Below are 27693 nucleotides of genomic sequence, written 5' to 3' on the forward strand. Positions count from 1 at the left end.
GCCTTATCAGGGCTCATCTAGTGTGCATTTGTAATCAGAGAATAAATAATGGAAAAGAGGTTACCAAAAGCAAATCACCTGCCATCTTTCCCACTTTGTCATCTAACCAAGCAAACGAGACTCCTTGCCCCTTGCTACTGAATACCGTGGGGCATGCACTGTATTGGATTTTATGTCAGGTCATGCAGGGCTGGTAATGAACTCTGAGCAGTACACTCCTGACATGACAGAGAACGTAGCTTCGAATCATTAAACTATTTTTCTGCCATCTAAACCCACACTAAATGACACTTGTTTTTTCAAAGTCTTTAAATGATTGATAGTCTGGTATTTTATAATACTCAGAAGGAATTCTTAACTACAAGTCCTCTAGCTGAGTGCATGTACTAGAATAACACATTTTCTCTCTCCTAATAACCATTGAATGTGTAACACTGGAAAACTACATGTCACATATATGTCAGAACACTGGATTTAAGAATCTCACTACTATGAAAACAGCTACTATTTATTCTATGTATCAAATATTTATATTGTACATGTTCCATATTGTAGGCATATCATAAAACAATTTGAGAAACTTTAAATTTTATTATAAAATATTTTTCAAAATAAAGAAAAAATAAAATAATAAATAATAATAAAATAAAGAATAATACAGCAACACTCTGGTATACCAATGTCTAGATTTAATAATTATTAATTGTTAAATTTTGCTATATTTTCTTCATCAGCATACATGCAAAAACAAATACTGAAGAACTAAAACCTAAAGTTATTTACAGATGTTGTAACACTTTATCCTTACAAATATACTCAAATCACGAGAAATATTTTTTATATTTAACCACAATTTAATGATCATGTTGATGAAATTAATACTATCTCATGTATATTCCATTTCTACCTTTCCTAATGCCCCAAAGTGCGTTTAGCAGCTGTTTTTCCCCAAACAAATGATATAACCAATGACCATACATTTCATTTTCTTGTTACATCAGTATAATTTAGTACAGTTCCTGCTTCATCTTTTTTTTTTTTTTTCCTCATATTGGCTATGTGAGAGATAAGAACACATGCTCTGGAGAATGTTCTGTATTTTAGACTTCCCTCATCTTTTCCAAATTGTTATTTAATATGATCCTTTAATTTCCTGTTTCTGTAACTGGAAATTAGCTCCAAAGGAGAAAAGTTAGATTCAGATGGAATATTTTAACTTCAAGAAACACATAATGTTATTTTGTTTCTCCATTGCATTGTTACCATATCTTGTTGACAAATAACATGTAATCTATGTCATGATACTTTGAAGCCTGTGAATGTTCAGTTAACCAACAACATTTGCACTGACTAATGGTTCTTCTCTGAATCAGTGATTTCATTAGATGTCATTGGTCATTTTAAAATTCTATGATTTCTTTTCCTAACCAGCTGGAGTTATTTGTTGAATGAAGTACCCTTTTAATGAAATAGAATAAGTTTGCCTCTTTTTTTAACACCAATTTTCAGAGTAAGAAGCTGATGTATCAATGACATCCAATTGTGATTTTTTTTAAATTTAGTTTTGGTCTTTTTTTTTTAATTTAAGACTACCTATGGAGTAAAGATTTTTGTTTATTCAATCTGTTCCAATCAATTAAAATCATTAGTATTTTGATGCTCCAATTTTCACAAATTTAATAAGTACTAGAATCTTCAGGCTGACTTCTGTATCCGTATGAATGAATCTATTAATCTTAGAATTCGATACTTCTGGTGCATCATAAAGTTTATGCTCACCTTTTACATTACTTGAGGCAGGTGTAGCATCAGCCATTATCCATACATTTTAGTGGGAAATCCAAAGCTTGTGATTAGGTCATTGTTACTGGGATGTCAATGTTTTTAAATATTTTTAGGAGAAAGACATAACATAAATATGATAAAAATTGACTTCATTGTAATATTTCAAATTCCCAATGTATAGCATTGCAGACATTTTATGTAACTAAGATTGTTTTAATTTTTAAATTTTCTATTTCACTTCAAATCTTGGTTACTAAATTTTAACATCTGAATATATGCCAAAAAATATTTCTAAAGCATTAAAAATCAATGAATACAATTTAAGATATCATCTATAGTTCTTGTCCAGTGACAAACAGTAGCATAATAGTCCTCTCAATAGATAGATAGATGATAGATAGTTGATAGATAGATAGATAGATAGATAGATAGATAGATAGATAGATAGATAGATAGACACACACATACACAAACGCAAACACCTGGCATTGTATATATAGTATTTAAAAAAATATGTTTGTAGAAATATTCATGGCTTTAAATGCATTGGAAGTCGTTATTAACTGGATTCTATTAAATGTTAAGAATACTGTTTTGAACATTATATTTGTTGGTAGGACTGCCATAAGTAAGTGTTGCAGAATGGTGGCTTAAACAACAGAAATTTATTTTCTCACAGTTCTAGAAACTGGAAATCCAAGAATCAGGGGTTGGCAGGTTTGGTTTCTCCTGGGGCTGCTCTGTCTCTGGTTTAGAGATGGCTGTCTCTGGCTGTGTCTTCAAATGGACTTTCCTCTCAAAGTGTGTATCTCTTTTTGTCTTATGAGACACCCATCATATTGGAGAGAGCCCCACCACATAGGATCTCATTCAAAACTAATTATTTCTCTAAAGGCCTTATCTTCAAATATGGTTATATTCTGAGGTAATGAGTACATGAATTTGGGGAAAGTGGATTTCAACTCATAACACGCATGCTGAATTATGTAGTGAGAAATTCACTGTGTATGGTTCAATAGGCTGCAGTTCATATTCTGGCTCTGGCATTTGGTGGCCTGTAATAAGAAATTGAATTCTTGGGCGCCTGGGTGGCTCAGATGGTTAAGCGTCTGCCTTCAGCTCAGGTCATGATCTCAGGGTCCTGGGATCGAGTCCCGCATCGGGCTCCCTGCTCCTTGGGAGCCTGCTTCTCCCTCTGCCTCTCTCTCTCTCTCTCTCTCTCTCTGTCTCTCATGAATAAATAAATTAAAAAAAAAATCTTAAAAAAAAAAAAAAAAGAAATTGAATTCTTAACCCAGATTTTACTCATGTCTAATGGGAGGGGGTAGGATTGAATTAAATGGATTGTTCTGAAAATTAGAGATAATATTTGTGATGTGCCAGACACATAAGAGGTCAATAAATATGCCCTCTTGTTGCAAAAATTAAAGTTCCTCTTGTTTCGTGGAAAAGCAAATTCAACAATATGTATTTTTTTACCATAATTTTGGGGGAAAGTATCTAATTTTATCAAAATTTTAATGTCTGTGTGTTTATGTCTAGCACTGAATCTCCACTGGTATGTCACAGATGACAGCCAGATTTCCGACACATCGCTCCCCTCAATTCGGGGTTCCCGCAGCCACTGCTTCTCTCCGTGTTTGTCATGTTAATGTTACATTTTCTGTTTTTGCTTTGTTTTAAAAATTTTGAGAGCTTCTGTGTTGATAAGAACATGCATGTCTTTAATATGATGTGAAAAGACACATCATATTAAATCAGTGGTTTATTTTGCCATCATATGCAAATGACAAGCAGTAAGATATTTTTAAAAGTGTAGTTTTTTACAATAATTTTAAAAGGCTCTTATCCTTTGTTTAAACTTTTTACAATAATAATGAACCTAAGATAATCTTTAATTTTGATGCATGGAATTATTTTCTCATTGGAATAAATTTGTGACATTATTTTATGCAAGTTGAATTAAATATGTTTGCTGAATTATTGACGTAAAAATACTTGCATGGAAGTAAGTATCATAGCTTACAAAAGCAGAAAATAGCTTTTAGTAGCTAGCATCTATACTTCAAATTTAGGGAAGGCAGAACAACAATTTTTAATTTTAAAATAGTCAACAAACTGTACATAACATGATGTCAAATTGGTTTATTCATATAATCTGAATAAAAGCTTGTATTTAACTTTCTCTAGCTGCAATCCATTCATTTTTTAAATTTGTGACAGGTCTCAGGGAAACAGACCCACAACTGTATCAGCCTTTTGGTCTTCTTGATTACACTGGAATGCCATCTAGTGTCAAGGCAGTAACTGCATCCATCCTCCCTGTCCTCTGGAATACTGATTGCTTATGGAAGGGAAAAAATACATTTCACACTACTTCTCTATAAAAAATGTTTTAAAGAAATATATCACAATGAATATATGGTGACTGTATATAAATTAATAATATGAATAATGTAGTGTGAGTAGACTTTAGCTAGTTTTGGTTTTACTTTTTATAGACTGAAAAACAAATTTAATATAATGTAAAAAAATAATAAAATAAAATAAAAATATAAAATAAATAAAATAAAATAATAAAATAAAATAAAATAAAATAAAATGAAATAAACCAAGCCATTCTTTATAAGCAACTGAGTTAAGGATAAAAGTTTGTGAAGGTAATAACTACCAAGTAAGCTCAATGTTACATCAATTTATGCTTTGATTTTAAGTTAAACAACAATTCAGGAATGCATAGAAAATGTATTTTTGTCATTGTTCATAATTAATCTGCTATTGTTAATATGTTTTGAAGATGGGGAAACCACTAAATCTAATTGAAATATTGTCTGAAATTATGGTAGTTTTATCTATTACTATTTATTAAATTTATTACTAAAATGATAATTCATTTATAATTTTTAATATAAACTTCTCATGCTTTGCAAGTTTGCTATCAGAAATTTTTTTTGAATTTCACTTAAGCTGAGTACCAAATGAAGTGAAAAACAAGTTTGTTAAATCGATGTATTAGTTTCTTCTTTTGTAGCTGACTTTTATTATAAGAATTTGCAGACATTTCATTTTCCTCTCTGGGAAGCCAGTTCCTTTTACAAGTGCAATGAAGTATTGCTTCATTAATTAATTTTCTATCATGTAGAACCATGTTTTACAAGTGGTAGCAGGTACTGGAGTGGAATTTGGCGATAAAAAGCAGGAGATAAAGGTGCAGATGGAGGGGGACTTGGATGAATGGGGAAAATTGTGTAAGAAAAGAAAAGAGACAGTAGATAGTGGGGTGATTCAATTCCAGCAGCCACAGTGGCTTGTTTTTCTGGATCTGAAAGACACACTTGCATAGACCATCGGTGCAGGTCTGAACAAAGACTTCCTACTTTAGCTTTAACATTGGGCCACTGCAAAAAGGAACAGCGCCAAGTACTGGCACCTCTGAGAACCTGGCCCACGGCTAAGACCAGCTGGAGCCTGCCTCACACCATATCTTAGATTGACATTCAGGTACAGCCACCCATTCTGACTTAACTCGATCTGAAATAGTGGAAGGCAGAGTTAAAACTCAGTCGTGAGGTCTGTGGGTTTCCTGTGTACCATGTGTAATATGATGTGATGATCAGATTTGTCGCAAAAAAATAAAGTGCCATTATAATTATGTTACAGAGGAAAATTATATTACCATGAAGAATTCCAAGGTAATTTATGTATTAATAAGAGACAAAAACCAGGATCTGAACCTAGGTCTAACTGGTTTTAAAATCCATCCTTTGGCTGCTATAACACAAAGCAAGTTCTGTTGTTAAGTATATACATTTGAGAAAATCACCTTAATTGTTGCCCTTGTTAATAATATAAGACAGTGATATTACCTGTGTGTTTTTTTTACTTATTAAAAACTGTGGACAGGGGCGCCTGGGTGGCTCTGGTCATGATCCCAGGGTTCTGGGATCGAGCCCCACATCGGGCTCCCTGCTTGGCAGGAAGCCTGCTTCTCCCTCTCCCACTCCCCCTGCTTGTGTTCCCTCTCTCGCTATGTGTCTCTCTGTCAAATAAATAAAATCTTAAAACAAAAACAAAACAAAACAAAAAAAAACTGTGGACACAGAACAGAAAATATTTGATATGATTTATTTCTTCAAATTATTAACAATTCAGTAGAGAGGTGAATGATTTAAATAAAGTGTTGCTAAAGCATTAGAACTTTTGTGATAGAACTGTCTAAGATTAATGGTGGAGAGTAGGTCAACACTAACACCTGAAGTGGCAATAGAAAGTATTAAGAGGGGAAGTAATAAATGAATGAAGTCTTGAAGGATCAGTAGGTGTTCGTATGGGAGAAAAAAAGTAAGGAAAGGTCACTCCATGTGGAGGAAGCAGTATGAAATTGAGGCATACATTAGCTTGATATGTTCAGGGTATTGCAAATAGTTTATTAAGCTTGTAAGTTTGTGAGGATTACACGAAGTAATCCATGTAAAGCAGTTTGTTCAATTCTTGTCCTGGTAAATAGCAAATAAGCCACAAATGTTAGTAATGCTCTATAATAATAGGCTGTTGTGGGAAAATACCACTGTAGGAGACAAACCAGCAACTTAAACGAGAGAATGATCCCTAAGTACCCCTTACAGACCATGATAAATACTCTCTCTCTCTCTCTCTTTTTTTTTTTTTTCTGTCAATAATGGAAAGTCATAAAGGAATTCTAAGTTTGGGAGTGTCAGGATGAATTTTGAATATTAGGATGACCATGCCATTAGCTAAATAATGGATAACTGATTAGAAAACAATGTGATGTAAATTAGGAAAGGAATGCTCAAGGCAATAACAAGCAATAGCAGAAGGATGGAGAGGAGAAACTTGTAATTGAAATTTTACAAAACAGTGTAGATGGGATTTTTGCCAATGAGAAGACAGAGGAGAGTCAAGGATGTCTTCCAAATCACTGACCTGTTTGCTCTAGTAATGGTGCGTCCAAGAAATTCGGAGTCAGAGCAACATTGCTAATGAGACACTTACCTCAATATAGTACCATGAACTCAATACTCAACAAAAATGTCATTCCCCACAAGCGTAAGCACTTTGTCAATTACAGTTTTTCAAAAATTCCAACTCTTGAAGTTTAACTTCTCATGAAAGTAGACGGCATGACAGAGACTGATTTGCTAGAATTTCATTAGGGAGTGTGCTTGGGACTTGTGGAAGAAAAGGAAAGGAGGAGCATTTGGACAGAGACCAAAATACGTGATGCAATTTTAATAAGCCTTCACTGATATACATTGGATCTTTGAAGCCAAGAGAATCCAGGTTTTCACTCATTCTGGCACTTCTGTGATCCTTTTATCATTATATTCATTGGGCAATAGATTTGGGCTGCACCAGAAAGGTCCATAACCACACAGAAAGTAGCTTCTTTAGCCTTGGCACCTACCTAAGAGAGCTGACAGGTGAAGGATGTTGGCTGCCAGCATCCATCCCTATGTGACTGATTAGGAACTCTCCCTATCTGCCCCACTTAGAGTACATTCTCTCTTCAACTTTTAAGAACTACCTTAATATATATCTGTAGCTCAAGAAGAAAACTTAATTTTTCCAATGGTGTTGCTGCCTCTTAATATTTGTCTTATATCCTAGTGGTACTTCACTGATTTTGAATGTGATTCTTGAATAATAATGTATTTCAACTTACAACCTTGCAGTTCTCGCAATCTGCTCATTTTGTTTTAAATATAACTGCATAAGCAGCTCATAACAATTTTTAGGGCTTCTCTGGCCCACGTTGGTTTTGCTTATCTTTAAATTCTGTGAGACTTATACTAGGTACCATTGAGAGGCAAGCTATGATAGAGGCAGCTAAGAATGCTTGTACCAATGTCTAGATTTAAACATTGGCTCTTCCATTACGAACTATCTTAAATTGATTTTCTACTCACTATGCCTTAGATCATCCATTTTTAAAATAAGGATAATATTAGTACCTACTTCATAGGCTTGCCATAAAAGAATAGTGATGCCTCTTAGTAAGTACTCAGTAACTTTTAATTATTTTTATATTACTCTTCCTAAATAGATGGATCAGGTTTACTTTTTTCACAGTTATATCCCCCAAAACTAGCATTTCTTTTTCCATCTTACCATTATCAGAAATTGACATTGAGGCAATCCATTGACCTTATTAAGATTTCATCAGTGTTATATGCACTCGTGTGTGCACATGTGTATTTATTTCTATGTAGTTTTATCACATATGTAGATTCATGTGACCACCAAGACAGTCCAGACACAGAGCAGATTCATCCTGATGATCCATCATATGACCTACTTATAGCCACGGCCATCTTTGTCCCCTGAAACCACCGGCATGTTCTCTATTTCTGTAATTTTGTCATTTCATAAATGTTATATAAATGGACTCATACAGTATGTAAACTTTTGAGATATTTTTTCCCACTCAAAATAATTTCCTTAAAAACCATTCAATCATTAATGTATCAGCAGTCTGTCTCTTTTTATTGATGATTGGTATGTATGCATCACAGTTTCTTGAACCATCATTTGTTAGCTATTAAGAATAAAGCTGTTATGAACATTCATTTACAGTTTTTTTTTAAAATTTTTTTTTACATTTACAGGGTTTTCTGTGAATATACGTTTTCATTTTTCTTACATAAATCCCAAAATTTTTTTGGTTAGCTATAAAGCATTGTATCATAATTGTGCCAGTATGCTTATATCTGTATCTATATAGCTAATGAATAAGCTGATATGTAAGGAAACCACTGCAAGGCAGCAGTGTCTACAATAACCAGAAGAGTTCTCAAAGTCAACTAACACTGGGTATGTATTATGAGTAAAAAAAATAAACTGTTTAAGCAAAAACAAAAACAAAAAAACAAACAAAAAGCAGTTTCCAAATAATAAAACAATGTTACAAGCTTTATACTATCTGATTTCAAAACTTGTTATGAAGCTACAGTAAATAAGTTAATGTAGTATCAACATAATAAACATGTAGATCTATGTATGGAATATAATATAGAAATAAACATACATATATAGTTGATTGATTTTAAATAATACCAAAGTAATTCAATGGTGAACGGGTGGTCTTTTTAACAAAGAGCACTTGAACAATTGGATACCCATATGTAAAATAAAACAAAACCAGAACCTCATTATCTAGTTAATATCATTTTACAAATTAGCTCAAAATGGATTACACAATTGTAAAGGTTTAATCTATAAAGCCTCTAGAAGAAAACCTTAGTGAAAAATTATTTGTAATCTTGGATTAGGTAAGGAGTTCTTCAATATGACAATAAAATAAAAATGATTAATTTGTCTTCATCAAAATTTCAAATATTTGCCTTTCAAAATATACCATTAAGGAAATTAAAAAAACAAGGCACAGCCAAGAAGAAAACACTTTCTGAAGATGGACCGAGAAAGGAGTTATATCCAGAATATATAAAAATTTCTGAAGTCAATTAGAATGACATATATCCCAATAAAAAAATTGTACAAAAATTTGAATAGATGCTTTCCCAGAGAACGTCAACTAAGCACATGAATCTAATGTACAGCATGGTGATTATAATTAACAATACTTTATTATACTTATAAATTGCTAAGAGATTAGATCATAATGTTCTCTCTATAAAATAAGGAATGGTAATTATGTGAGGTGCTGGAGATGTTAGCTAGCACTTTGGTAGTAATGGTTTTCTAATATATAGGTGTATGAAATCAACATTTAAATTCACACAATGTTGTATGTCAATCATATCTCAATAAAGCTGGAAAACAACAAGGATGCTCAACATCATTTGTTATTAGAGAAACTGAAACAAAATCACTGTATACCCACTACAATGGCTAAAATATTAAAATACTAACAATACTGAATGTTAGCAAAGATGTGGGAAAACAGCAATTCTCATATCATACGTTGCTAGTGGGGATGTAAATTAATATAGTAATACTGGAAAACTTTTGGACAGTTCCTTAATAAGTTAAACATACATTTATATTAAAACACTAACCCCACACCTAGATATCTACTGAAGGAAATGAAAACATGACCAAACAAAGACACAAATGTTCATAGTTACATTATTCATAATAAGAAAAAACTGGAAACAAGTCAAATATCCATCAACTGGTTAAAAGATATACAAATTGAAGTATATCCATACAATGGAATAGTACTCAGAGAAGAAAAGAATGAGCAGCCAATACATGCAACATCATGGGTGCATCTCAAAAACATCATACTAAATGAAAGGAGTCGTGCATAAAAAATAACATATTATGTGATTCTACATATATGGAATTCTTGGAAAGGCAAAAACAATGTGAAAAGAAAGCAGATCACTTGTTGTCTGTGTCAAGAGAGGGATGGGGATCAACTGTACATGGGCACGAAGAACATTTCGGGGGATGGAAATGTTCTAGAACTGGATCGTGTTGATAGTGGCACAACTGTGTAAGTTTGCCAAATCTAATCAGTTTCTACTCTTAAATGAGCGTGTTTTGAAATATTGGAAGTTTCAAACAAAGAACAAATGAATGGGTAGTGTGGTAATTTAGACAATAAGAAAGGAGAATCTTATCATAAACTATGGCTGTAGAGAGATGGCTTAAAGCCAGTCAGAGAGACAGAAAAATTTGAGAAAAGTGTTTTTCTTTGCCTATTTTTTGAAGGGAAATGTGAAATAGAGTATTCCTATAACTGCATGGAGGTAGCCCTATGCCTATTCCTTAAATGCCTCAAAGTCGGTACTGGAACTTAGTTAATGTAGGGACAAGATGGGTTAGCTAGGGATTTATAATATGCTCTTTAAAGATAGTAACTTTACTGGAACAACTGGCTTATATTAGTTAGAGAAGTAAAGATCGATGCCTTAAATCTACTTTGACTGGTTGCACAGCTTGCTGTGGCTACACGACCACTGGGTATAAAAGACCATCTTAGAAACTTTTGCCTGAGGGTTCCTGAATCCAAGATTTCTTTTTCACACTGGGAATTCATAATCCACAGACAAAGCACATTCTCTGAGGAAGAAAGATACCTGGGGAGCTGCAAATGGAGGTCCCTTTGTCCCCTGGGCTTGCCTTGCTTTCTTTCTCCTATTGTATCATATGCTATATCTCAAAGACTTTTGTGAGGGCACTCTGAAGAATTTCCTGAGCCTTTCAATTATTTATTCCTATGTAATCATGCAGAAAAAAAAAAATGATCGAGTTTGAGAAACTGTGCACTTACTACATATAAATTTAAATCATATAATTTCAATGTTTTCTTTTAATCTTGCATATAGACTAAACCACTTTACAGGTTGCCTGGGTGGCTAAGTCAGTTAAGCATCTGCCTTTGGCTCAAGTCATGATCCCAGGGTCCTGGGATCAAGTCCTGTGTCTGGCTCTCTGCTTAGTGGGGTGTCTGTTTCTCTGCCCCTCCCCTGGCTCTCTCCCTCTCAAATAAATAAATAAAATCTTTTAAAAAAATAATTAAAAAACCACTTTATAGCAGTGGTTCTTACCAGGCATAAATCCATGCCCAGAAGACATTTGGCTACATCTGGAGGACATTGACTGAGAAGATGAGAGTGGCTAAATTTCATGAGTTTTTACGACCAGCGGAGCTCAAAAGACTGGAGTTTTAGAGGTTCTCAGCATAACCAGTGTGGAGCTGGCCAAGCATTGCAGTGCTCCTGTGCAGAAGGAGGGCAGGTAACCTGGGGGGCAGACGGTGTGATCTGAGGATCCCTGGGACACTCTGGGAGAGACCGTTCCTCCTTCTGGGAGTGCGTCTGGGAGAGGCGGCATTGCCTCTGCTGGGAGAAAAGAGCCGGCAGATGCCATTACCTTCCCCCTGCCCCTCAACACAGGTGCAGAGATACCTGCGGCGTGCAGCTAACCAGGACCCTGGCTCTTTGCTGCACTTTACTCCAAAACCCACTCCCTTGCCCTTTGGTGCAACTGCCTCTCTGGGACAAACCTGCATAAGTCCCAGCATGGCAAGACCCTCCCCCAGAGGACCAGTGCAGGTCCTTACCATACCAGGTCCCTAAATTTAGAGTTTTAAAACTCAGCCTGCTTGCCTGGGCTAGAGCCCAAGGTGCACTGCACTGCAGCACAGGCCAATGGCATGAACAGAGTCAAGGTGAAGGCAGGGGTCTGAGGGACACCTGGGACACAAAAGAGGAGATTGTTTGCTTTTCTGGGAGGAATTCCCAGAGAGCAGTGGATGCAAATTCCCCTCTCTGGGACAAGGGAGAGGGCTGGCACCATTTCTCTCCTCAATCCCTCAGCATACACTCACTTCAGTAAGTAGCACAGCACCAGTGGTGGCCTAAACTGCTTACAACAACCCCCCGCCCCTGACCCCATGCTCCGCAAGTGCTGCTTTTCTAGGGCAAGCGTGCCTGAGAACCAAGGCAGGAGGCCCTTCCCCCAGAAGATGAACACAGCCCACCCCCTCAACACACACACACCACATCTACTGACCATTGAGTTCTGCAGAGCTTTAGCTCTAGTGGAAATAGTGTCAGGTCTCTTTTAACAAGCAGAGCAGAGCACACCTAGTTAAAACTTGCCACACTCTGGCCAAGGGCCAAATACTCCCCACTATAGGCAAGGAGAAACTCTGCAGGGGACTGATCTGAGGGAAAGAGCAGCCAAAACACAGCAACAGAGTGCACACAGCATACACCAGAGACACTTTGTGAAACGCCAGGCCCTGGACAGTATGTGACCTCTTCTTAATAAAGCCATTACTCTCAGAAGCAGGAAACATAACAGGCTTTCCTAACACTCAGAAGACAGAGACCTAGACAAAAGGCCAAGATGGAGGAATTCATCCCAAAAGAAAGAATAAGAAAATGTCACGGTCAGAGATCTAATTGAAACAGATATAACTAAAGATATAACTAATAAGTTTGATCCAGAATTTAAAACAACAATCATAAGGATACTAGATGGGTTCGAGAAAAGCATAGAAGACATCAGGGAGCCTTACCACAGAGATAAAAGACCTAAAAACCAGTCAGGCCGAAATGAAAAATGCTATAACTGAGATGTGAAACTGCCTGAATATAATGAGCACAAGGATAGAAGAAGCAGAGGAACAAATAAGTGATATAGAAGATAAAATTATGGAAAATAATGAAGCTGAAAAGAAGAGGGAAAGAAAAATATTGGATTATGAATGTAGAATTAGAGAACTCAGCAACTCTATAAAGCATAGTAACATTTGTATCATTGGAGTTCCAGAAGAAGTGAGGGAAAGGGTGCAGAAGGTTTACTCAAGGAAATTATAGCTGAAAACTTCCCTAATCTGGGGAAGGAAAGAGACATCCAAATCCAGGAGCACAGAAAAATCCCATCACAATCAACAAAAGTAGGCCAACACCAAGACATATTGTAGTTATCCAGAAACAACGACTTCACAAGTAATACAATAGCACTAAATTCATATCTATCAAGAATTACTTTGAATGTAAATGGACTAAATGCTCCAATCAAAAGACACAGGGTGTCAGAATGGATTAAAGAAAACATGACACATCTATCTGTTGCCTACAAGAGATTTATTTTAGACCTAAAGACAGCTGTAGATTGAAAGTGAGGGGATGGAGAACCATTTATCATGCTAACAGATGTAAAAAAAAAAAAAAGCCAGAGTAGCCATACTTATATCAGACAAACTAGATTTTAAACCAAAGACTGTAACAAGAATAAAGAAGGGCACTATATAATAATAAAGGGGTCTATCCAACAAGAACACTAACAATTATAAATATTTATGCCCCAACTTGGGAGCACCTAAATATATAAAACAATTAATAGCAAGCATAAAGGGACTCATTAATAATAATACAATAATAGTAGGGGACTTTAACACCCCACTTACATCAATGAGCAGATCATCTAAGCAGAAAATCAACAAGGAAATAATGGGTTTGAATGACACACTGGGCCAGATGGACTTAACAGATATATTAAGAACATTTCACTCATTAGCAGGAAAATACATTCTTTTCAAGTGCACATGGGACATTCTCCAGAATAGATCACACACTGGATCACAAATCAGACCTTAACAAGTAGAAAAAGACTAATACCACACCATGCATATTTTCAGACCAAAATGCTATGAAACCTGAAGTCAACCACAAGAAAAAGTTTGGAAAGACCACAAATACAGGAAAGTTAAAGAACATCTTACTATAGAATGAATGGGTCAACCAGGAAATTAAAGAAGAAATAAAAAAAAAATACAGGGAAACAAATGATAATGAAAACACAATAGTCCAAAACCTCTGGGATGCAGCAAAAGCAGTCATAAAAGGGAAGTATATATAATACAGGTCTACCTAAAGAAGCAAGAAAAAATCTCAAATATCCAACCTATACTTATACCTAAAGGAGCTAGAAAAAGAACAACAAATGAAGCCTAAAGTGAGCAGAAGAAGGGAAATAAAGATTGGAGCAAAAATAAATGATATAGAAACAAACAAACAACAACCACCACCAAAAAACAGATCAATGAAATCAGGAGCTAGTACTTTGAAAGAATTAATAAAATTGATAAACCCCTAGCCAGACTTATCAAAAAGAAAAGAAAAAGGACCCAAATAAATAAAATCATGAATGAGTGTGGAGAGATCACAACCAACATCACAGAAATACAAATGATTATAAGAGAATATTATGAAAAAATATATGCCAACAAATTGGACAACTTGGAAGAAATAGATAAATTCCTAGAAACAGACAAACTACTAAAACTGAAATAGGAAGAAATAGAAAACTTGAACAGACTGATAGGCATCAAAGAAATTGAATTAGTAATAAAAAATCTCCCAACTAACAAAAGTCCAGGGCCAGATGGCTTCCCAGGGGGATGTACATAACATTTAAAGAAGAGTTAATACCTATTCTTCTGAAACTTTTCCAAAAAATAAAAATGGAAGGAAAACTTCCAAACTCATTCTATGAGGCCAGCATTACCTTGATTCCAAAGCCAAAGACCACTAAAAAAAGAGAATTTAAAGGCTAATTTCCCTGATGAACATGAACGTAAAAATTCTCAACAAAATACTAACCAATCAAATCCAATATTACATTAAAGGAACCATTCACCACAGTCAAGTGGGATTTATTACTGGGCTGCAGGGGTCGTTCAATATTCACAAGTCAATCAATGTGATATACCACATTAATAAAAGGAAAGATAAGAACCATATGATCCTCTCGATAGATGCAGAAAGAGCATTTGACAAACTACAGTATCCACTGGCTTTTATCCCAGAAATGCAAGACAGGACCATTATTCAAAATTAAAGAAACCAGACTGAGAAAACTAAATACTGTATGATTCCAACTATATGGCATTCTGGAAAAGGCAAAACTATGGAAACAGTATAAAGATCAGTGGTTTCCAAGGGTTGTTGGTGGAGTAATGAATTATAAGAACACAGAAGATTTTTGAGCAGTGAAAGTATTCAAAATGATAAATACACATCAGTATGCATTTCTCATAACCATAGAATTACAGACCAAGAGTAAGCCACAATATAAATTAAGGGCTTTGTATGATTATGACCAGTCAATGTAGGTTCATAGTTGTAACAAATACTGCACTGGTGGGGGATATTGATAATGGAGGAGGCTATACATTATACTTGATTGTGAATGACTAATTGATCCCCTCGGAACAAGAAAAGGATATACTGTCTCATCACTCCTATTAGACATCATATGGAAGTCTTAGATAGTGTAATAAGGCAAGAAAAGAAGCAAAAGTCATACAGATTTAAAGATAAACATGTTTTTTTTTTAATTTGCAGAGGATATAATTGCATAGAAAATCCAAAAAAATCTAGAAAAAATCTTCTAGACTTAATATATTATTTAGCAAGATCTTACAATGCAGCATATATATATATATATATATAAAATCTATATGTATGTAGATATACTATAGTTCTGTTTAATAATAATGAAAAATAGAGTTCAAAATTTTAAAAAGAACCAGTCATATTACAAAGAAAAGCTACTTGTGTACCTTTGTAACAAAATATGTGCATTATCTATATGATAAAAACTATAAAACATTGATGACATAAATAAAAGAAGACCTTAATAAACAGAGTGGCTATTCCATGTTCCTGGATTGTCAGACTCAATAAAGGTTTCTCCCACCATCTGAAAGTAGAGCATTCTTTTGAAAACTTTTGTAAGCTGAATGGCATAAAGCAAAAAAGCAAGTACCATTAATTTATTTGGAAACATTTTTTTTAGTATTCCCAGATCCCAAAAATACCCTTTTAAGGCTTTTCTGATACCTTAGGACATATCTTGCTAATGGATGCACAAAATAAATTAAGATCAAGTATGGGTGCTCATAGAGACCGTTCAAAGCTATGGTGGCTTGGTGCTGAGATGCTGTGTATAATTCCCAGGGAAGGAACTGGGTGGGGTCACTCTCACTGCTCAGGTGCATACTGCATCTATTTTTGCTTTTTGCCTTTTTTTTTTTCATAAAAGGAAAAATCTTCTTCGTATTTCTTTAGTTAGAGAAAACAGATATTAATATAGGGCTTACTAAAAGTGAAATGGCATAATGTGAACTTCGGAAAGTGGGTAATACTTGTATTGTTATAAGGTCAGTTCTCTGATGGGTATTAAAGAGGGCACATTCTGCATGGAGCACTGGGTGTTATATGCAAACAATGAATCATGGAACACTACATCAAAAACTAATGATGTACTGTATGGTGACTAACATAATAAAAAAATATCTTAAACTTTTCAAAAAAAAAGGTCAGTTTTCCCATAGTTGAACTACAGATTTAACTTAACCCCAAAGTCTCAGCAGGATTTCTATGCAGAAAATGACAACTTATTTAAAATGTATATCAAAGTCAAATAAAGTAGAATAGTCAAAAACAATTTCAAAAAGGAAGAAAAAAGTTGGAGGACCAGATTTCCAGACTTACCATAAAGCAACAGTGGTAAAAAAAGTATGTACATTTGGGAATAGATAGAACAAAGACCAACACAATGGAAGAGAAAGCCCAGAAATATAATCATGCAAATGTAGTCAAATGATTTTTGACACAATTGTGCATTCTTTTCCACAAAACAGACATTTGCATATTCATATTTTAAAATATTAACTTTTTACATCACACCTTACATATAAATTAAATAAAAATGACTTAAATGTAATCTCAGTCTGTGGATCTGTGAATATATATATATATATATATATATATATATATATATTCAACTAAAAGAAAAACTAAATGATAGTATGTATCCAAAAATTTGAACACACAATTCACCAAAGAAGATATACAGATGCCAAATAAGCAAATGAACAGATACAGCATCCTTCGTCAGCAGAATGTACAAACTGAAACCCAAATGACATATATCCTTACCCTATACACACCTACTAAAATGGCTAAAATTAAAAAAAGAAAAAACAAAGAACGTGGTGATACCAACTGCTTTCAGGAGGCAGAATAGCTGTACTCATACCTTGCTGGTGGGAATGTGCCATAGCACATCCATTTTTTTTAATATTCCATTTTTTTATTATGTTATGTTAATCACCATACATTACATCATCAGTTTTTGATGTAGTGTTCCATGATTCATTGTTTGCATATAACACCCAGTGCTCCATTCAGTACATACCCTCTTTAATACCCATCACCAGGCTAACCCATCCCCCCACCCCTCCCCTCTAGAACCCTCAGTTTGTTTCTCAGAGTCCATAGTCTCTCATGGTTCGTCTCCCCCTCCGATTTTCCCCCCTTCATTCTTCCCTTCCTGCTATCTTCTTCTTTTTTTTAACATATAATGTATCATTTGTTACCCCAAAGATACAAATGTAGTGATCTGAAGGGGTACGTGCACCCCGATGTTTATAGCAGCAATGTCCACGATAGCCAAACTATGGAAAGAGCTAAGATGCCTATCAACAGATGAATGGATAAAGAAGAAGCAATATCTGTCTATCTATCTATCTATCTATCTATCTATCTATCTATCTATCTATCTGTATATACAATGGAATATTATGCAGCCATCAAAAGGAATGAAATCTTGCCATCTGCAACGGCGTGGTTGGAACTGGAGGGTATTATGCTGAGCACATCCATTTTTAAAACTGTTTTAAGTTCTTATAAAATTAATCATACGCTTATATTACCCACAAATCTCACTCTGAGTTACTTATCTTAAGGAAATATAAACTTGTCTTTATACAAAGCCTGTACAGGAATGTGGCATTTTAATGAATAATCATCAAAATCTGGAAACAGTCCAAATACACTTTGTCCAATAAATGGTTTAAGACAAAAATCCTATGGCAAGTCCATATTGTTTGGCAATAAAATGTAATAAAATATTGATACGCACAACATCATGAAGTCCTCTCAAATGAATTTTACTAAGTAGAAGAAACTGGAGGCAACATATATGTTTCCACCTATCTGGCATTCTGGAAGAGGCATATAAGTAGTTATGAATGGAGAGGAGTGGCATGAGGGAATTTTGTGGTTATGGGTACATGACTTTTTAGATGTATCAATATTCACAGAACTGTGGGCCATAAGTGAAATTTAGCCTGTATAAATTAAAAAGTAAATAAGTTATTATTTTTTTTTTACTGATGTGAATATCCAGGTCTAGGTGTATTAAATAAATTACCTATGTGTAAAAGGGTTAACATTTCTCTAAACTAGTCTGTGGACTTTTTTATTTTATATCTCTCATGCAAATTTTAGTACAGTTTTTATTTTCTTCTTTGCCATTTTATTTTTCTTTTGAATACTTCCAGATATATTCATAATGAGTAATATTTATTATACCTTTTAATCTTCCATTTTCTTTCTTAGATAAATGCATTCATTAATTCTGGTTTACTGTTAAGCAAATTGAATTTTTCTCTCTCTCTTTCTCTCTCTCTCTCTTTTTTTTTTTTTTTTGTTTTACGTTCACTCTTGCTTTTTAACTACTTTGTTGTTGTTGTTGCTGCTACTATATTTTTGGTTGATTATTTACCATAATGATCTAAATCATCATGTTGTAATTTCTTGAATTATTGGTTTAATCTCTTCTGAGAATAACAATTAAAATTATGTTTTACTTTCACAATAAAAACATAACAAAAGAGTTCTAGCCAAGAATAATGAACATGTTTTTATCTTAAGAAAACATGCTGTCTTGAATTACTACAGGTTAATGTTTAAAATCTCATGATTCAAAATACTTCTCTACATTTGTTGCCTAAATTTACCCCAAGATATTAATTAATATTTTAATGAAATTTTAAATAATATGAGTAGACCACCCCAACTGATTTATTTACTACCTAGAAAAATAGGATAGTAAAATAGATAAATATATATTTAACAGAAATTGTTATTGTTAAGCTTATCTCTTTCGTGTGTTCTTAGTTTCCTTTAAATGTCCTTCTAAGAGTTTTCTCAGTTCTGCTTCCCTCTGATTCCCCTTGTGATTCAACTTTATTTGATTAGCAATAGTACTCATTTACCAAAAGATGCTAAAGAAGCATAATTTTCTTTTTCATCCTCTCTTCCTTAGGCAATGTTTTAGGTTCTACAATCTCATTAACTGGAGTACAAAAAAAAAAAAAAAAAAACCATGAAACTTTTCAAGTAACTCCTTTAATAGTTATTAGAGGACATCATTTACAAAACAAATATGTAGACTGTTATTTCCAATAGCATATCAGATCTATTTATTTTGTTGTCGCAATTTAGTTTTGCAATTTGGTCTCCGGTTTATTGTCCCTTCCAAGCCCCATCCCTTTATTCTGTTCTGTTTTGTTAAGGCCCTCTACTGTTAATGTTTCTTAAAAGCCCAATTTATGAAACATACTTTAACTTCCAAGCAATGAATGATTCAATTCAATACCTTTCAAAATGTGAGTCAAACACAGGCCATAGAATTTGAATTATTTAATAAAAAATGATTAGATTGCTCTGTATCCCAGGGCATGATTGAGCATGTCTGCAATGAGTTTTCGGTGCATATAAAAACACCTTCAACACTTGTCATTTCTCTGATCTCTTGCAAAATGAACAATCCGCATCTGTGCTGATGGCTCTTTTCATTAGCCTCTCAGTGATCTGACTCTAATCACTCTTTTCTGCTGTGTAAATTATATTTACTATAGATAAAAGCTGACATTTTATAATGTCTACCAATTATACTTCTGTAACTGCGCTAAGGCAGCTTATGAAATCATTTCCCACATTTTTTCTGTATCTTCAATTCCCTTTCTAAATCCCATTCTTTTTGGCATAAGTAGGACAAAGTGGAAAAATATGTAAGTATGTGGTTATTTTCATGAAAAAGTAAAGTTGGATAATTTTGCTAAAGCCATGTATTATTCAATATAGTATTCAATGCATCATAAAATTTGTCAGGATAATATCAAGATTTCATCTGAGGATAGATGAGAAATCAATGGCTTTGATATTTGCATCCACTTGTCCCTTTTCATAGACAACAAAGGTTTTAAGATCAAATATCTCCAATCATTTTTAATAATGTTGAATGTATATGAAAGCTGAAGAACAGTTTGGAAAAGTAAGGGGGAAAGTGGAATCTTATTTTAAGAGTGTTAAAATTGAAACTCCCAAAGCAGTTTCATTGGTAAAGTTTTCAGTCATATTTTCATGGTCGAAACATTATAATAACCCTTCAGTTGTACTCTTTCTTTCTCATCCAACATAATATTTTTACTATGATACTGATATTAATCCTAAATGTCCTATCATCAACCACAAGCTCCTCAGTCTGATCTCCTACACACTAACAGCACTAACAACAGTGTTTACAATCTATAACAGAAATACTTATTTGGGGCACCTGGGTGGCTCAGATGGTTAAGCGTCTGCCTTCAGCTCAGGTCATGATCCCAGAGTCCTGGGATTGAGCCCCCGCATAGGGCTCCCTGCTCAGTGGGGAGCGGGCTTCTCCCTCTCCTCTGCCATTCTCTCCACTTGTGCTCTCTGGCTCTGTCTATCTCTCTGTCAAATAAAAAAATAAAAACTTTAAAACTAAGAAAAGAAATACTTAAAAGTATTAAGAGAATCAGGAAAGCATAGCATTCAGTAGGCCTTTCTGTATATCTATAGACTATATCAGTTTATCAATTTTAAAATACTCAAAATGCAGTGCACCTCTGTTCCCTAGATTAGTTCCGCTCTCCTTGACCAAAAGGGTCCAACAATCCTCCACCAATAAGTTGCCTTTGGTCCAGGGACTGAGATGCACAATAAGTCATGATTGCCAGGTATTTCAAAGGGTATTGTTAAATGTAATATATTTTGTGATATTCTGTTAAAAAAATAAACAGAGAGAAGATGGTTTTGGGTAGCCAAGCACTGACTGGTGAAAAACTGGTTAAAAAAATGAAACTATTGATGAAAAAATGCAGATTAACAAAATTGTTCATTTTATTTAAACATGTCTCTTTGTGTGCAAAATAAGGCCAGATTAACACCTGGAAGTCAATAGGCTTGTCTTGCTGGTTGATACCATTTATAATTATCGTTTTGGATTTTGTGTATATACTCAGATCCTTAGTGGCACCAGAGATACGTTTTAGGTGAGGGCAATTCTCCCTTTCTTACCTCCTGAGCAATTACATCAGCCTTACTTTACCACTAGCAGTCACCCCAACTAGAAATGTATGATGAGCATGAGGGAAAATGTGACTACTTGAGTCATCTTTTTTTTTTTTTAAGATTTTATTTATTTGACAGTGAGAGATAACAGCGAGAGAGGGAACACAAGCAGGGGGAGTGGGAGAGTGAGAAGCAGGCTTCCCGTTGAGCGGGGAGCCCGATGCGGGGCTCGATCCCAGGACCCCGGGATCATGACCTGAGCCGAAGGCAGATGCTTAATGACTGAGCCACCCAGGTGCCCCTACTTAAGTCATCTTCTAACATTTCTTTACTATGGTACTGAGATGGAAGGAAAGCAAAGAGGGAACCAATACAAAGAGGAGGAAAAAATAGATATGGTACAAAGCAGATACTTCTGCTGTTCAGTCTTGGGACATACGAAACTGAACAGAAAATCATTGTTTAATTAAAAATCACCAAATTTTTTTAGTCTTATTTCTTAAAGGAGAGATATACTGGGTGGAAGGAGATGATAAATGGATTTGCGTGTAAAAGTGCATTTGTTTTGCTTTGATCTTGCGTTGAGTGACCGTGGTCAGTACTAAAAGCACATTTTTTTTTAAAGATTTTATTTATTTATTTGTCAGAGAGAGAGAGAGAAAGCACAAGCAGGCAGAGTGGCAAGCAGAGGGAGAAGCAGGCTCGCCCCTGAGCAGGGAGCCAGACACGGGCTCGATCCCAGGACACGAGGATCACCTGAGCTGGAGACAGACACTTAACCAACTGAGCCACCCAGGGGCTCCTAAAATCACATTTTCTAATATAGTGAGAAGACAGTGAGAGGGGATTACCTAGAAGTCAGGAACAAGAAATACAAAAATAATTTTATATCAATGTTAATAACAATAATAATTTTAAAGATTTTAATTCAACTATTAAAAGGAAAAATAGATTATAATAAAATAATAGAGAGTTGAACCTACATTTTCTTTATAAAGCACTGAATAAAATTATGCATACCTTTTGGCACATATCTATCAGAATCTAAGTGAAGAGATAAAAATATAGAGTGCTTAGAAAACTTGCATGGTACAGATAAGTTTGTGCAATACTAATAAGTTCTTTGAATGATGTGTTTATATTGCACTCTGCTCTCAAAAAGATAAAAAGGAATTTAAAGGTAAACACATCTACAGAAGTCATTACTTAATAGATGACAAAGCAACTCAAAAATGTTAAATATGTATGATATATATTATATTCTCTAATACATTCAGTTATATTAGAGATTTTAAAGATGGTGGGACACCTGGGTGGCTCAGTTTGTTAAGTGTCCAACTCTGGATTTTGTCCCAGGTCTGATCTCAGGGTCCTGGGATTAAGCCCCTAGTAGGACTTAGTACTCACTGGGGAGTCTGCTTGAGGATTCCTTCTCCCTCTCCTTCTGTCACTCCCCCCCACTCACACATGCTCTCTCTCTCTCAGATAAATAAAGGAAACCTTTGTGCCAATAAATTTGGAATATATTTTGAGAAATTATAAAGAAAAAATAATACTGCCAAGGAATCTTAATATAAAACAAAACTTTAATAAACCGATAATCACAAAATTTATATGGTAGACAGTTAATAAGGGAAAAGCACTCAGTCCTTCACCATAAAATGTGATATTAACTGGAGAATATTCACGAATGTCCTTTATTAGGTGAATTTATTTTCCACACCTAGTTTTTTTGACTATCTTTATGATAAGGACATGCTGCATTTTTCAGATACTTTTTTCCTACATTTATTGAGATGATCATGTGGTTTTATCCCCTTTATTCTATTGATTATGGTGTATTTCATTAATTGATTTTCAAATCTTAAACGAACTACAATTCTAGACATAATTCCCTCTTGGTCATGGTGCATAATCTGTTTTATATATTGCTAGATTTAGTTTGCTATCATTTTATTTATTTTATTTTATTTTATTATTTTATTTTATTTTATTTTATTTTATTTTAATGTTATGTTAGTCACCATACAATACATCATTAGTTTTTGATGTAGTGTTCCATGATTCATTGTTTGCATATAACACCCAGTGCTCCATGCAGTACATGCCCTCTTTAATACCCATCACTGTCCTAACCCATCCCCCCACCCCATCCCCTCTTAAACCCTCAGTTTGTTTCTCAGAGTCCATAGTCTCTCATGGTTCATCTCCCCCTCCGATTTCCCCTTCCTTCTCCTAATGCTCTCCATACTATTCCTTAAGTTCCATAAATAAGTGAAACCATATGATAATTGACTTTCTTTGCTTGACTTATTTCACTTAGCATAATCTCCTCTAGACCCATCCATGTTGATGTAAAAGTTGGGTATTCATCTTTTCTGATGGCTGAGAAATATTCCATTGTATATATGGACCACATCTTCTTTATCCATTCATCTGTTGAAGGGCATCTCGGTTCTTTCCACAGTTTGGCTATTGTGGACATTGCTGCTATGAACATTGGGGTGCATATGGTCCTTCTTTTCACTACATCTGTGTCTTTGGGGTAAATACCCAGGAGTGCAATTGCTGGGTCATAGGGTAGCTCTATTTTTAATTTTCTGATGCACCTCCACACTGTTTTCCAAAGGGGCTGTACCAACTTACATTCCCACCAACAGTGTAAGAGGGTTCCCCTTTCTCCACAACCTCTCCAACATTTATTGTTCCTTGCCTTGTCAATTTTTGCCATGCTAACTGGTGTAATGTGGTATCTCAATGTGGTTTTGATTTGAATTTCCCTGATGGCTAATGATGATGAACCTTTTTTCATGTGTCTGTTATCCATTTGTATGTCTTCTTCAGAGAGATGTCTGTTCATGTCTTCTGCCCATTTTTTGACTTGATTATTTGTTTTTTGGGTGTTGAGTTTGAGAAATTCTTTATAGATCTTGGATATCAACCCTTTGTCTGTACGGTCATCTGCAAATACCTTCTCCCATTCTGTCGGTTGCCCCTTTGTTTTGTTGACAGTCTCCCTTGTTGTGCAGAAGCTTTTTATCTTTATGAAGTCCCCAAAGTTCATTTTCCCTTTATTTCACTTGCCTTTGGAGATGTATCTTGAAAGAAGTTGCTGTGGCCAATGTCAAAGAGGATACAGCCTATGTTCTCTTCTAGGATTTTGATGGATTCCTGTCTCACATTGAGGTCTTCCATCCATTTTGAGTTTATCTTTGTGTATGGTGTTAGAGAATGGTCGAGTCTCATTCTTCTGTATATAGCTGTCCAATTTTCCAAGCATCATTTATTGAAGAGACTGTCTTTTTTACATTGCATATTTTTCCTGCTTTGTTGAAGATTATTTGACCATAGAGTTGAGGGTCCATATCTGGGCTCTCTATTCTGTTCCGTTAGTCTATATGTCTGTTTTTGTGCCAATATCATGCTGTCTTCATGATCACTGCTTTGAAATATAGCTTGAAATAGGGCAATGTGATGCCCCCAACTTTGTTTTTCTTTTTCAACATTTCCTTGGCAATTTGGGGTCTTTTCTGATTCCATACAAATTTTAGGATAGTTTGTTCCAGCACATTGAAAAATGTCATTGGAATTTTGATCGGGATGGCATTGAAGGTATAGATTGCTCTGGGTAGCATGGACATTTTAACGATGTTTATTCTTCCGATCCATGAGCATGGAATGCTTTTCCATCTCTTTGTGTCTTCTTCAATTTCTTTCATGAGTGTTCTGTAGTTCCTAGAGTATAGATCCTTCACCTCTTTGGTTAGGTTTATTCTGAGGTATCTTATGGTTTTTGGTACTATTGTAAATGGAATCGTTTCTCTAATTTCTCTTTCTACAGTTGCATTGTTAGTGTAGAAGAAAGCAACTGATTTCTGTGCATTGATTTTGTATCCTGCCACATTACTGAATAGCTGTATGAGTTCTAGTAATTTGGGGGTGGAGTCTTTTGGATTTTCCACATAAACTATCATGTCATCTGTGAAGAGAGAATTTGACTTCTTCTTTGCCAATTTGAATAAGTTTCATTTCTTTTTGTTGTCTGATTGCTGTTGCTAGAACTTCTGGTACTATGTTGAACAATAGTGGTGAGAGTGGGCATCCTTGATGTGCTCCTGATCTTAAGGGAAAGGCTCTCAGCTTTTCCCCATTGAGGATGATATTCACTGTGGGTTTTTCATAGATGGATTTTATGAACTTGAGGAATGTTCCTTCTATCCCTATACTCTGAAGAGTTTTAAACAGGAAAGGATGCTGTATTTTGTCAAATGCTTTTTCTGCATCAATCTAGAGGACCATATGGTTCTTCTCTCTCCTCTTATTAATGTGCTCTATCACATTATTTGATATGCGAATGTTGAACCACCCCTTGCATCCCAGGGATAAATCCCACTTGGTTGTGGTGGATGAACTTTTTAATGTATTGTTCAATCTTATTAGCTAGGATTTTGTTGAGAATTTTGGAATCCATATTCTTTAGGGATATTGGTCTGAAATTCTCCTTTTTGATGGGGTCTTTGCCAGGTTTGGGGATTAAGGTAATGCTGACCTCATAGAATGAGTCTGGAAGATTTCCTTCTGTTTTTATTTTTTGAAACAGCTTAAAGAAATAGGTATTATTTCTTCTTTGAATGTTTAGTAGAATTCCCCAAGGAATCCATCAGGCCCTGGACTCTTGTTTTTTGGGAGGTTTTTGATCACTGCTTCAATCTCGTTACTGGTTATTGGCCTATTCAGGTTGTCAAATTCTTCCAGTTTCAGTCTTGGTAGTTTATAGGTTTCTTGAAAGGCATCCATTTCTTCCAGGTTGTTTAATTCATTACCATAGAGTTGTTGATAATAATTTCTAATAATTATTTCTATTTCCTTGGTATTATTTGAGCTCTCTCCCCTTTCATTCAGAATTTTATTAATTTGGGTCCTTTCTCTTTTCTTTTGGATAAGTCTGGCCAGTCGTTTATTGATCATATTAATTCTTTCAGAGAACCAGCTTCTAGTTTCGTTGATCTGATCTACTGTGTTTTTGGTTTCTAATTCATTGATCTCTGCTCTTAATTATTTCTCTTCTAATGCATGGCTTAGGCATCGTTTGTTGCTTTTTCTCTAGTTCTTTAAGGTGTAAAGTTAGTTGGTGAATTTAGAATTTTTCTATTTTTTTGAGTGAGGCTTAGATAGCTATGTATTTCCCTCTTAGGACTGCCTTTGCAGTATCCCATAGGTTTTGGACTGATGTGTTTTCATTCTCATTGATTTCCATGAATTGTTTAAGTTCTTCTTTGATTTCCTGGTTGACCCAAACAGTTTTGAGCAGAGTGGTCTTTAGCTTCCAAGTGTTTGAATTTCTGCCAAATTTTTTCTTGTGATAGAGTTTAGTTTTAAAGCATTATGGTCTGAGAATATGCAGGGAACAATCTCAATCTTTTGGTATCAGTTGAGACTTGATTTGTGACCCACTATGTGGTCTATTCTGGAGAAAGTTCCATGTGCACTCGAGAAGAATGAGTATTCTGTTGTTTTAGGGTGGAATGTTCTGTATATATCTATGAGGTCCATCTGGTCCAATATCATTCAAACCTCTTGTTTCTTTGTTGAATTTCTGCTTAGATGATCTGTCTATTGCTGAGATTGAAGTATTGAAGTCTCCTACAATTAACATATTATTATCAATATGACTCTTTATTTTGGTTAACAGTTGGCTTATATAGATGGCTGCTCCCATGTTGGGGGTGTAGATATTTACAATTGTTAGATCTTGTTGGATAGATGCTTTAAGAATGATATAAGTCTAACAGAGAAAGACATGTATCATATGACCTCACTGATACGAGGAATTCTTAATCTCAGGAAACAAACTGAGGGTTGCTGGAGTGGTGGGGGGTGGAAGGGATGGGGTGGCTGGGTGATAGACATTGGGGAGGGTATGTGCTATGGTGAGCACTGTGAATTGTGTAAGACTGTTGAATCACAGACCTGTACCTCTGAAACAAATAATACATATGTTAAAAAAAAAAAAAAAAGATAGTAGGAAGGGAAAAATGGAGGAGGGGAAATCAGAGGGGGAGACGAACCATGAGAGACTATGGACTCTGAGAAACAAATTGAGGCTTCTAGAGGGGAGGGAGTGGGGGATGGGTTAGCCCGGTGATGGGTATTAAAGAGGGCACGTACTGCATGGAGCACTGGGTGTTATACTCAAACAATGAATCATGAAACACTACATCAAAAACTAATGATG

This window comes from Halichoerus grypus, chromosome 2 (genome assembly GCF_964656455.1).
Source record: "Halichoerus grypus chromosome 2, mHalGry1.hap1.1, whole genome shotgun sequence".
Taxonomy (NCBI): domain Eukaryota; kingdom Metazoa; phylum Chordata; class Mammalia; order Carnivora; family Phocidae; genus Halichoerus; species Halichoerus grypus.